We start from the raw sequence: 13187 nt of genomic DNA on the forward strand, positions 1-13187 counted from the left end.
CTGGACAAGACTTAATATAGAAGAATTTTGTGCTTGATGTCACAAATTTACCTACCCTTGTTTAAGCGCCAGTCACCACTGCCTGGTGTTGCTGCATTGTTCCCGGTGGCACCAAAGACAGAGGTGCTGCTGACTGGCCAGTCACAGGAGCATATCAGTACACCGAATAAGGGATGAGGTCATGGTGCCAATTAGCTCTACCAGTACGCTACTTAAATCCTCTGTCCTGGTACAGCTAAATTGAATATACTCTTGTGCACTCATAGATTACTTAATTTCCTGACCATTCTACTGATCAGACTTGACCATCGGCTTCCACGACTGCTATCTGTCTTTAATTTTTGGTTGATTTCCTGGACACTGACTTTGTATCACTGACAACGTATTTGAATCTGATTTTATCCTTTTCCCTGACTCTCTAGTTCTGATCCTGATTGTTTCTTTTTCTCCCGTGTTGCTTCACTGGCCAGCAGCCACTCCGTAGATACAACTTAAGGTCCCCTGCACTGAAGTCAAGGATCCCTATTACCCTTACTAAGAAGAGTGGCTAGTGCAAAGCATGGAAGCCCACCAAAAGCTGAACATTTATGCCACAAACTAAATCTTTAGATAGATTAAATCTCATATTTACCACGTGTTACCATGAATATATGAGGTCTTTTGGGTTTGAAGCGTTTCCATTAAACTGAAGGTCTAGAACCTGTAAAAGTGCATTAATAATGTGAGTATAGCTCACATATGTATGCATGGTAAATGAATCTGTAGGTCCTGAGCAGTGGATATATTAGAAATAGAGTTCTCAGAAATTTAAAGGAAACCTGTTATCAAGTTTTTGCGACCCATTCTGAGAGGAGCATAATGTAGAGACAGAGACCTTGATTCCAGCGATGTATCAATCCCTTGGTTGGTCACTGTAGTTTAGCACTTTTTTATGAGCAGGAGATTATCACTAGAGGACTAGTAAACCTTCTGCCATGTAGTCCAACTCCGCCCCTACCACTGATTGGCAGTTTTCTGCCTCTGCACAGTGGACAGAGAAAGCTGCCAATCAGTGGTGTGGGCGGGGTTATCAAGAGCTCAGCATTCAGAGCACTGCTAGAAATGCAGTGGTTTTATCAAAACTGCAGAAAGATGCCCAGTAAATGACACATCCCTGGAATCAGGGTCTCTGTCCCAACATTATGATGCTCTCAGATGTGGTAGCATAAACCTGGTGATAAATTCCCTTTAAATATATCTAGCATTTGCAGTAAAATTTTCAGGGTTATAGCTCCTGATAGTATGCAGTATGAGCATCTGTATCGTCCTGTCCTTACCACCCCACGCCGATATCTTCATATACAGAAGCATGCAGGAGGCTAAGCTCAGCCTGTGTCTGATGTTCTTGTCATGTTTAATGAATGATGGTTTATTCGCTTTGATATGTAGTCGCAATTTAAAACTTCAAATAGACGTTGAGGAAACTGAAATGTCAGGTTATCAGAAGCTGCAGCCTGGTACACAAACCCCATTTACAAGAGAAAGCCTCCAAGATCAAAGGTAATTTTGCACTTCATAGATGTCAAGTGTTGATAAAAATGTAAGAACCCCGTCGTGTTACTTTTTTTTAACTCCTTTATTGAGAAGTAATTCATTTGAGAAAATACATTATCTCACCCGTTACAAGAAAATAGAATAAAAATGAATCCAAAAATATGTTAAGCCTCAACTTCATGCTATGGACACTCGGGTATGTAAGCGGGTCATACCGAAGACTTCACTCCCTCATAACCTGGTGATGTTTAGTTTTTCCTCTTTTCCAGAGAAACATAACCACTTTATTTTTCTATCGGGATAGCCATAAGTGCTCTTCTTTTTGTAGGATGAGTTGCAGTTCTATATGACCTTTTTCACTTTACCTTATCATATTCTTAAAGTGGTAAAAAACTAATTCTAGGTGGGGTGAAATGTTGAAAAAAGCGTAATTTTTCCATTGTTGATTTTTTTTACAGTGTGGTAAAAACTGTATGATTCTCCCGGGTCAGCATGATTATGGAGATACCAAAAATAAAAGTTTTTTTTTTCTTCATTTTAGTGGTTGAAAAAAATTCCGACCCTTCAAAACTAAAATAGTTTTGTGTTGCCATTTTCTGAGACCAGTAACTTTATTATTTTTCAGTCTATGGACCTCTGTGAAGGCCTTTTGTATGAGCTGAGGTTACATTTTTAGTGATGTAATGTTGTGGTACGTACGATCATTTGATTGCTTTTTTGGGGATTTTTTGATGGAAGTGCAGAGACTAAAAATTTGTAATTCTGCGTTCTGGATATATTTCTTTACAGCATTTAAATAATTTTATATTTTGATAGATTTGGTTTTTACTGACACGACAATACCAAATATGTTTTAAAGGAAGATATACTACAAATCTGATAAAATCATTATTTTTATTTCATCAATTTAAGAACAAAATAAAAAACAAGTAAAAGCATGTACCTTGGAAACTAATCACAGGAGACCTTTCCAGAGCAGCTTAGACACATGTAATATTAATTATTCTTGGAAAATTATCTGCCAAGATGCCAATATTGCACCAATCTCAAGTAATAAATGATTATAACAGCTAATATTGCATTACTCCCATAAAGTGCTGAAACAAACTTTTTTTCTTTTTAAACAGTGCAATGCAGAATACAATCAGATGAAAGGCAAGATTTATTAGGACAAGTATCACTTCCTATATATAGATAGACTTATACAATAATCATATATGAATATGAAGTGTTCCAATAAATAAATAGATAATGTTAAATATAGTATATTATAAATATAAAGTGCCAGAGAAAATATTTAAACAAGTGTCTCTCCCTATATCTTTAGGCAAAAAGAGATATACTTTCCAGAAATTCAAATCAACAAAATATTACTGTAGAACAAATGATGGGTGTACATCATTTTGGAGAGTGCGCATGCGCGTGAACGGACCCGTGGGACTTATTTTATCAGATTTGTAGTACATCTTCCTTTAAAACCAAGTTTACATGACTGTGGTTTATGTGTGCAATATATCTATATTGGAGGAATAATTCTTGACCTTTTTGATATAATACCAAATATGTGTATTTTATATTTTTTTAAGTCGTAGAATTTTATATATTTTTTTTATTTTTATGACCAGAAGTGGATTTGAACCTTCAAACATTTGATCGCTTATATTACTGTATCTATTTTTATTACCAAAAGGGGTTGTCCGGTCTTAACCTACAAGTCTGCAGTCACCTCTATGCACCATGCATTGTGAGGATATTCCGTCGCTGGGAGTGGGAGGTCATGTGACAGCAAGTATGTGATTTGCATACTCCCAGCCACATTCCGACTAGACTGTGTCCGACCTCGCTCAATACACTTGTATTGAGTGAGGCCACACACATCTAGTCGGCATGTGACCGCATTTATTCAAATCACATATTTGCTGTCATGCATCAACTTTTCAAGGCGCTAGCGCTGGAAAATCTTCACAGTGCACATTGCACACGCTCAGAGGATTCACAAGTCAAATAGAGAGACACCAGACTTGTAGATTAAGACTGAACAACTTCTTTAAGTATTACAGTATGTAGCGCACTTTACATTCTCTAAAGAAGCCACCGGCTTGGATTCTGTTATGATCTGCAACATAAACTAAGGAAAGATAAGGGAAAGCTGTCCCTACAGTAAGACTAAGCTGAATCCCTACAATGTAGCGGGCTGCCTGTTCCTTGTGAACAGACATGCCTTTGTCCTCGGCTAGTCTGAACGAAGACCTATAGAATAAAGGGAGGGGTCCCTAAAAGAACTAAGGACTGGGACAAAAATGGGACACCTCCTAAACAGAAGTTGTTGCAGAGCAAAAAGGACAAACTGACAAAAAGTACTAACGGTCCAAGAGGACCAAGAACTGACAGAGATAGACACCGAAGCACCTGGCTAGAGAGACAGTCAAAACAACACTAAAGTCCAGCACAGCCTAAAGGGTGGAGCTGGAATATATAGGCAGTTGGTCACGTGACCGCAAAACACAAGATAGCAAAAACGAACAGGAGGGTTCTAACAGTACCCCCTCTTCTATGAGGATCCTCCGGATCCTCCAGGCCCAGGCCTATCAGGAAACCTCCTGTGGAAAGCTTTAACAAGCCTAGGAGCAGAGACATCACCCGTCCTTACCCAGGAATTGTCTTCAGGACCGAAACCCTTCCAGGAGACAAGGTACTGTAATTTCCCTCTATGCCATCTAGAATTCAAAATACGAGAAATTTCATACTCGCCGTGTGACGCCCCTTCTCGAAAAGCCCTTTTTGTTTACCCTGGGAGATGGGGGAATCGGAGTCAGGTCCTATGATGTAGAGATGGGGTGCAGCCGTGGCCCGGACCCGACCCGTGCTCAGGGCCGTCACATTAAAAAAGGATGGTGTGGGCTTATCCGGGTTGAGTGGCTGATTTATGACTACGCCACCTGTGGCACCTGGTGAAGGTCACCAGCGCCGCTGCAGTCCGCTGAGGCATGATGCTATGGTGGCCAAAGTTATTACTACTCCCCACAGGCGGAGCAAGGCCTCTGGGCAGAGGGACAGGGTGGAGGGGGTAGTAGTAGAGGATGACGGGCGCCGCGTCATGCGGTGTAGCGCAGAATAAACAGTCCGGAGGCCATAGGGGTGAACTTCCAAGGCTTTACTCACATAGATGGCAGAAGGAAGGCGACTCCCTGCTCCCCGCGGAGTCCTGCGGTCATCAGGGACAGGGGTCCGACAAACCTCCGAGTAAGTCAAGCATTCAGTCGGGACCCTTCACCAGAGTGTTCCTGAACTACAGACCGAATCCTTTCCTGTCCGTGTGAGTGCAAATAGGCCGGGTCTCCCTCTGAGCTCCTCTCAGAACAAGGGCACGGGTGGCAGCTCCGCTCCGTCTGATACCCGGTGGGATCCTCAAGGCCTACCGGGCATTCCCGACCAGGACTTGGAGTAGCAAGGTCGGGTGTCGGGGGCCGGTACCCCTCTTGCAGCCGGACTCCCTCTGAATATATAAACAACAGAAGACAGAAATGGAGCTTTTAGCAAAATGCAATTAGAAAAAAGATTTTATTATTGGTATAAATACATTAAAGTACATGTAAAATCCATAAGGACAAATATAAATACTGATGTGTGCAAGAGAGAACAGAAGACCCCCCCCAACAACAGGCCTCAGGTAGGCATCATTACAGTGCAAAATATGATGTACAGCAAATAGTGAACACTATGCATACCCAACCACAGGGGAGCAATGAATATTGCTAAGATACCCCATGCTCTATATAAAAATTCAAAGTACTATTGGGAAATAGGCGATGCAAGAGAGTACATAGTAAGCTGAATGATAGTACATCAAACAAAATGATCAAGGCACTAACCCAAGAGCTGAGAACTCCCCATAAGGGGAAGAGAAGGGTACAAAGAGTACAGAAAACACCTACCCAACGCGCGTTTCGCGTGGACAATGCGTTGCTTTCTCAAGGGACGGTGTAATGCAATCCATCCAGGACCTTTAAATATCCTTGGCAACCGGTCACGTGCAGTAACACGTGACCGGCCGCCAACCAATGACGCTGCTAGAAGCGGCGCACGCGTGTCCAGATGACCACGCCCCCCCGCCGCATCCCCGGCAGTCAAGCCCGACAGCGCACGCGCCGAGCCAGTCAAAAAATCAACCGGCACAGCGCATGCGCGGACATAGAGACGCCGGGGAGCGGCGCGGGAGCACGGCCACGGGACGCGCGCGCGCACCACAGCGCCACCAATGGTAGATAAAAGAACGACCAGCAAAGAAACCCCTTCAGAATGATAAGCAAAATGTAAGGAGCCACAACATGGCACAATGCAGGTTTACATATGTATAATAAAACAATATATTATGATCTTCACAACAGCACAACATAAAGTAACTTGACTCCACGTGGCACAACATCGATTCAAAGTCCAACGAAAGGGCAAGGAAGCTGTGCAAATCCAAAGCTGGCCATCCATGAAAGCACAATACACATGGATGATAATAGCCATGTTATTGGTATTGACCAAAGAAAATAAAGAAAGGTCCTAAATGGAACATAGAAAAATAAAATATATAAAACATGTAATATAAAAACAACCCAAATCGAAACCCCAAACATAAGACAATAATGAAAAAGAAAAAGGAAGGGGAAGGGGAGAAAAAGGGGGAGGGGGGGAGGGGTAAACAGGGGGAAAAAGGAGTAGCAATGTATGGTACAAGAAGAGATATGTATTATAGATGGATAGAAAAGGAACCATTAAATGAATGGGGCAAAGCTAAGTGATTCATTGAGGCCAGAGGGGGCCATAGTACCAAGTGTAACTATCCACCGTGCTTCTCGTTGTGCAAGAAGTTTTTTAATATTGCCACCTCTGGACCCCAAATGGACCTGTTCTATACCCCTAATCATAAGAGATCGTGGATCACAATTATGGTAATCCTTAAAATGGCGGGGGATTGTTTTAAGATCTGACAAGTCGATCACGTTCCTCGCTGCAATGATGTCCCTAACATGTTCTCGTATTCTGACTCTGAACTCCCTGGAGGTGAGACCTATATAGACAAGAGGGCATCCACATGTGGCATAGTAAATAACATTCCTACTGCCGCAGGAGATCCATTGTAAAATCTTAAATTGCCGTTCACCTCCAGCGGAGTCAAAGGTTTTGCAACGAAGAACGTTCGAGCAAGCAAGGCAATGTCCACAAGGGTAACAGCCCAATGTAGGTTCAAAAGATGACAAAAATGTATTGTTAGGAGGAACATAGTGACTTCTAACAATGATATCATTCAAATTCCGATCCCTTCTTGGCGTCATAGATGGCCTGTCACCTAGAACCTGAGTTAATGAAGATTCTACACCAAGGACAGGCCAATGTTTCGCCAAGATCGCTCTCATATTACCCCACTCACTATTGAAGGTGGAAATGAACTGGATCTTATTGTTTCCCGTGTCCTCTCTTTTGTATTGGTATAATAATTTAGACCTTGGAGTTGTCTTAGCCCTCACATAGCCTCTCTTAATGGAACGCCGACTATAACCTCGTTGTAAGAATCTTAATTGGAGATCTCTTGCCTGTGCCTCAAATAGATGGTTGGAGGAACAAATTCGTCTCACCCTGAGGAACTGTCCGACCGGGACGGCCCTCAAAGTGGCAGGATCATGGGCAGACGAAGCATGTATAAACGCATTAACTGCTGTCGTTTTCCTAAAGACGTCAGTCTGAACGGACGACTGAGAGTCGACCGCAAGGCTAACGTCTAAAAAATCAATTTTAGTTAAATCATATTTATAAGTCAATCGAATGTTATAATTATTATTATTCAGTCTGTCCATGAATATCTCAAGCTGCTGCGCCGTGCCCCTCCACAAAAATAAAATATCATCAATATATCTATACCAGCACAGCACATGGTCAGCGGCCCATGACCCCTCGCCGCCAAAAATCTGTCTCTCCCAAAAACCCAGGAAGAGATTGGCATGCGAGGGGGCACAGGCCGCACCCATGGCCGTGCCACGCTTTTGTAAATAGAATATATCTTTGAAAGTAAAAAAATTGTGGGTGAGCACAAAGCGCAGCAGCCCAAGAATAAAGCCACACAGAGGGCCATCCAGGTCGGAGGCCCCCAGGAAGAAAAGGACAGCCTCCAAACCATCACCATGGTCAATGGAGGTATATAATGCCTCCACGTCTGCAGTAACAAAGAAAATGTTAGCATCCACAAAGATGCCGTCAAACCTAGTAAGGACGTCCGTCGTGTCTCTAATAAATGAGGGCAGGGTCTCCACTAAAGGTTTTAAGTAAAAATCAATAAATTTACAAATTGGTTCACATAGACCCTCAACCCCCGACACGATCGGACGTCCAGGCGGATTGGCGGCATCTTTGTGGATTTTAGGCAATAGATAAAGTGTAGGAATCCTAGGAAATTGGACAGTAAGTCCCTCCAGGACTTTTTTAGTTATGATATTTGATTCAAAGGCATCAGCAAGTATCCCCTGGAGTTCGGCCGAAAAGGAGGCCAGAGGGCTGGAGGGCAGCCTCATATAGGTATTAGTATCCCTCAGTTGTCTAAAGGCCTCGCGTTCATAAAGAACGCATGGCCATACGACAATGTTTCCCCCTTTGTCTGCCTGTTTGAAAACTACATCGCGGTAAGATTGCAGATTTTTCAGGGCCAAACGTTGGTCAGTAGTAAGATTGTCGGAGGTACGTCGAGTAGACAGCCTCCTAAAATCTTCAGCCACTAATTTTGTAAAAATTTCCACCGCGGGACTCAAAGACAGAGGGGGAAAATGTGTGGATGTTTATATCAGGTGGTGAGGACAGGTGGCGTATACCGCTCCATCTGCATCCTCCCCGGGATCCATTTGCTATGGAGCCACACTCTTAAGCTCCGGTCCTTCTTGGTCCTGGTCCTTGGCCGGGTAGAGACATTCCTTGTCTACAACCTACCCCTCGTCCCAAGGCCGGGGAACGAGGGCTGTGTCTCCATCCGATGCGGGCCCACACAGGATCCGCGTTAGGGTGGGAGATCACAGTCCACTCAGCAATTGGCAGCATAGAGACAGTCAAAGAGTGATTGAAGGCAGTCAAAGAACCAAGACCCAAGATGACTTTTTATTAAATCTGAAATTTAAAGTGTAACTAACTTGTAAGTCCTCCACCCTCACCCACTAACTGGTTCCCCTAACTCTTGGTTCCCCAGTCTCCCTGTAACCAGGGGAGCAGCACCTAGTGCATACTAGCTCCCTCTAGTGGAGAAATGTGGTGTTGGATGCAAAGGTTGGGTCATGATTGTCACACTGTTCTTACCTCAGAGGAGGAACACTACACTCCATTAAAGAAGTGCAGCATCCCTGTGGCGGTCGAACCCTCAGGGGCGCCACATTCCCCCCTGGTAAAACACAGCACGTCCGCGGGCTGCAAAAGAAGTAACACCCAGGAAATTTTCTTTTTAATAATAACATGAACTATCTTCCCTTTATGGGAGGCACATCTTCTTAAACGTTGCATAACAGGTTAAACAGTACAAAAATACAAAAGTATAAAATTATAAAAGTGCTAGCATTTTTCCAGAGACATTATGTGCAAACAGACGGGTTAAGGTGCAAAGACGCAGAGTCAGTTCAGAAGCGCGAGGGACCTGCCCTAAACCCTCAACGTGGGCCCTGGGGTAGCTGCAGGGCATGAAGATCCCGAGTTGGACTTCCCAGAGAGCCACCCTGACAGGTTTTTCTTCTGAGGTCTTGAGGTAGAAAATATCCGCGGTTTTTGTATAAAACCAATATGGAGCACCTAAAAAGATGCAAACTATTTACAAGGGAAAGAGTCTGTCTGCTGCCAGTCCGCAGCGACCCATGTCTCTAGAAACCGGGGATATAAGAAAATTAGAACTTAAATGTCAACATACAACTTTTAAACAAACTGCAACAGCCGGGGCTGCTTAGACCTCGGGTTCCTTCCTGGGAAAAGGCTCGTTCCTCCCGACGGAGGCTAACCGGTCCCCTGAGGCTGAGCGCGAGGGGGCATCGCTCCCGGACACCTTATGTACATCCAGGGCGCACCACCCCCGCACTCTCTGGTGGCGAGAAAAGGTCACTGTATCGCCCGGGAAGAGGTTCCGGCCAGGGTGTCCCTTCTTCAGATGCGGCTCGACGTCCCGCCAATTGACAAACACGTCGTCCTGGTACTGGGGACTTCTAATGAACCCCCACCCCACCTCATGGTGGAAGCGGACGACTTGCCCTTCCACTCGGGGACTGGGACGGGTGGCCTCTTCCTGACGAGCCCGGGATTTGGCAGCTTTGGACCGTACCTCTAGGCGTTCACAGCGGAGCTCACGTTGACGTTTTTCCCGAGCGAGCTGGAAGATTTGGTCGCTGCACCATTGGCTCCTCCTCCGCGCCCATTAAGTCCCCCCCTGGTTGTCCTAGGCCCACTCCTCAGCCTCGGGCAAGGTTACTGCTGGTGCGGGTAGCGGGGTCATCACGGGTTGCTGCGGGTCCTCTACAGGCGCAGACCAGTCCGAGTTGGAGCCGGTGGATTCCTCCGCAACTTCAGGCACTTCGGTTTCAGGATTAGGGTGGCATCGCAGGTCCCCACTCATAGCTGCCGCTTGCAGCTCCGGAGCCAAGGCCTGCTCCCAGGTGGCCGCGTGGGGTATTAGATATTCCGTCATGAGGTCCAGGATCGTTACGTAGGCTCTTCAGCCAGGGCAGGGGTAGCACACTCACCCGCCGCTGGGCCGCCCTCGACCTCTGTCACCGCGTCACTTTGTCCTGGGACCTCAACTCCTTGGCAGCAGTCCCGGATACGCAGCAGCATCTCCTCCCATCACGCAGGCGTCGCCGCCTCCTGGGCCTCTCTCCGTCTTCTCAAGAGTCCCGGAGCTTCCTGCCGGAGAAATTCAAAATCTCCCGATGTGAGGATACTGCTGCCTCGCTCTCTGCCGGGTGAAGGGCCTGAACCGGGTTCAGAAGGTGAGTGGATTTGCTCTCCAGAAGCGTCCATGTCTGCCTCTGACGAATGCCAAGCTCCGACTGCAATGGCCGCACCTTGTTGCTTTTCTTCTTCCTCCTCTTTTGGGGCGGTTCCTGGGCGGCATGCCGACAGGCCCGCCTTCGTTCAGCCCATCCAGTTTGATGGGCATTACCCTGCGGACAGTCTCTGATGGAAGTGACTCGCCCCCTGGGCCGTGGGGCACTCGGATCCGGGCAATAGGGAGACGATGGGGGTAGTAGTGGCGACCTGGTTCCGTGGCTCAGGGTGGTCAGGCCAATGGTAGTCTGCTACGTTCTGCTGATAATGTCCGACTACGCCACCCGTGGATTGCGGTTATTAGGAACCGCCGCTGCATGCAGACCGCTGGGGCTGATGAGGTGTGCAGCTAGGGTAGTGTGACTCCCCAAGGGAAGAGTGCGGCCCCAGGGCAGTATAATGGATGGTGGGAGTGATGGTAGTGAGAGTCCCAGTGCTGATAGTGCTGGAGGAGCAAGGAGCACACAGACAACAGGTTGCAGTCCAGGGTCTTTACTAGAACAGGTAAATTGACCCACAAACAGTCCCAGCTAGGAGGGGACCTGGATGTCTGAGAGCAACGGGGAAATAAGTCCTGGTCAGGGTGAGGGTATAGGCCTACCGTGCTTTCTGTGCTCCTTCTGGCTATCTCCTCGTTATAGGGTAACAGCCCACGTTTCCGAGCTTTCCGTGTATTCTCGCCTGTATGGCCTGCGACGTGGGTTCCTTTCTGCTCCCAGCCTTGTACGGCTTTGCTGGTCCCTTCTGTTGTGGCAGGGCCTCCAGGCTTCTTAGGCCAAGGAATATACAGTCCCTTGCGGACTGGTTATCTGCTGGAGGATGTAGAATCCTCCCTGCCTCAGACACCAAAGTCTGGTAAAGTAAGTCTTTTATCTGCCAAGACAGGCTCTCTTCGCCTCTTGTCTCTGGCTTGTGGCTCTCCTCCTGCCACACTTCCTCTTAGGTGCAGTGCAACTGTCTGTCCCTGCTCTGCTCTGGGACAAGTCTCAGTGCTGAGACAGGCCATCAAGTTCTCTCTAACCCTGCCCCCAGCACCAGCTTTTATAGGGGCAGCCTGCTCCCCCTACTGGCCCGAGACAGGAGGTACTGCATGCTAATGTTCCCTTGACTAGAGAACCTTCCCCTTGCTCTCAGACACAGCTTTATTACATTTTGTGGCATCCAGGCCAGGGTGACACAGAAGGGGCAGTCCACATTTTTGGCGTCAAGCGGGAGCCCAGTCCACGATGAGAGGCGTTCAAAGACAGTCTTTTCACAGCATTATGGTGCCTGTTCTTCTTGGGCGGGCGCCATTTTAGGTGTAAAACAACAGTTCAAGGTGTAAGGCACACAGTACCCAGTAGCAATGGGTACTTCCTTCCGTTGCTGCGGGCACGCGATCCTGCCGACTATGCCAGGTTGTGACTAGAGATGAGCGTTGTTCTACTCGAACTGTTCGCCAATCTCAAATTCGAGCTGTTTTGGGCGGTGTTCGAGCCGTTCGGCGAACACGAACAATTTGAGAAAAATTCGGCTGTTCGAGGTTATGTTCGATAACTGTTCGTGCACCAAAATCATAACTGGATTTTTTCTCAGTAATGATGAAAATTAATGTTAATACGCAGTTTGAGTGTACAGCGGGGTGGGGGGAGGGGCAGGGGATGGATCTCTGCAGGAACAATGAAGATCTCCATTTTTTTTTCTCTTTCCCGCATTTGCAGTGGGGAGGTGCAATCTGTCAGCCTATCAGCAGCGCACACACGGAGCGAAGTGCTTTTTTTCACACAAGCAAGGGCATGTGTCATTGGCAGTGTATGTCACATGTCCTTGCCCTATAAGACCAAGCCATTTTCCCCGTCGCCACCATTTTCTCACTGCTGCAGCTGCGTGTTAGACGGCACCGCTGTTGCTGTGTGCGCTATACCTTGTTAATTTCAAGCCAATTTTTGCACAAATATACAGATAGCTTGGGAGTAGGGAATAGTTGTGATTGCAGTCCTTTTAAGGACTAGGTTACAGCATTTCCTACGACTTTTATCAGGGAGGTCTGTGCTCTTAAATAGATAGGTTGTGGGAGTAAAGACTAATTGTAATTGGAGTCCTTTTCAGGACTAGGTTACATCAGTTCCTATCAGTTTTTGCCAGGCAGGTCTGTGCCAGTGCTGTGCAAGTTTTTTTCACAGCATTTGGCTGAATCTAGCAAAGCTAATCCTTTTTGGCCTATTGCACAGTGTGTTAGTCAGTGGAGTAGCCTATCTGTGTTGCAAGATATACCACCTGTGTATAGAATACCAATTTTTTTACTGCACCTAGTGAAGTAAAATCTTTTGGGCATAGCATCATTCTATTAGTCCATCTATACTGACCTCCATCAGGTTGCAAATTAAAACTAATTTTTATCTGCATCTACAGTACCTCTGAAAAAATATTTGGGCTTCTACCTGTGTGTGGGACTTGTTGTATTAGTCCATCTATACTGACCTCCATCAGGTTGCAAACTGAATATATTTTTTTCCTGCATCTACCTCTGAAAAAATATTGGGCTTCTAGCTTTGTGTGGGTCTTGTTCTATTAATCCATCTATACTGACCTCCATCAGGTTGCAAACTGAATATAATTTTTTT

The sequence above is a fragment of the Phyllobates terribilis genome, unplaced genomic scaffold, assembly GCF_046119375.1.
Source record: "Phyllobates terribilis strain yellow unplaced genomic scaffold, ASM4611937v1 Scaffold_9__5_contigs__length_417890890, whole genome shotgun sequence".
Lineage (NCBI taxonomy): Eukaryota > Metazoa > Chordata > Amphibia > Anura > Dendrobatidae > Phyllobates > Phyllobates terribilis.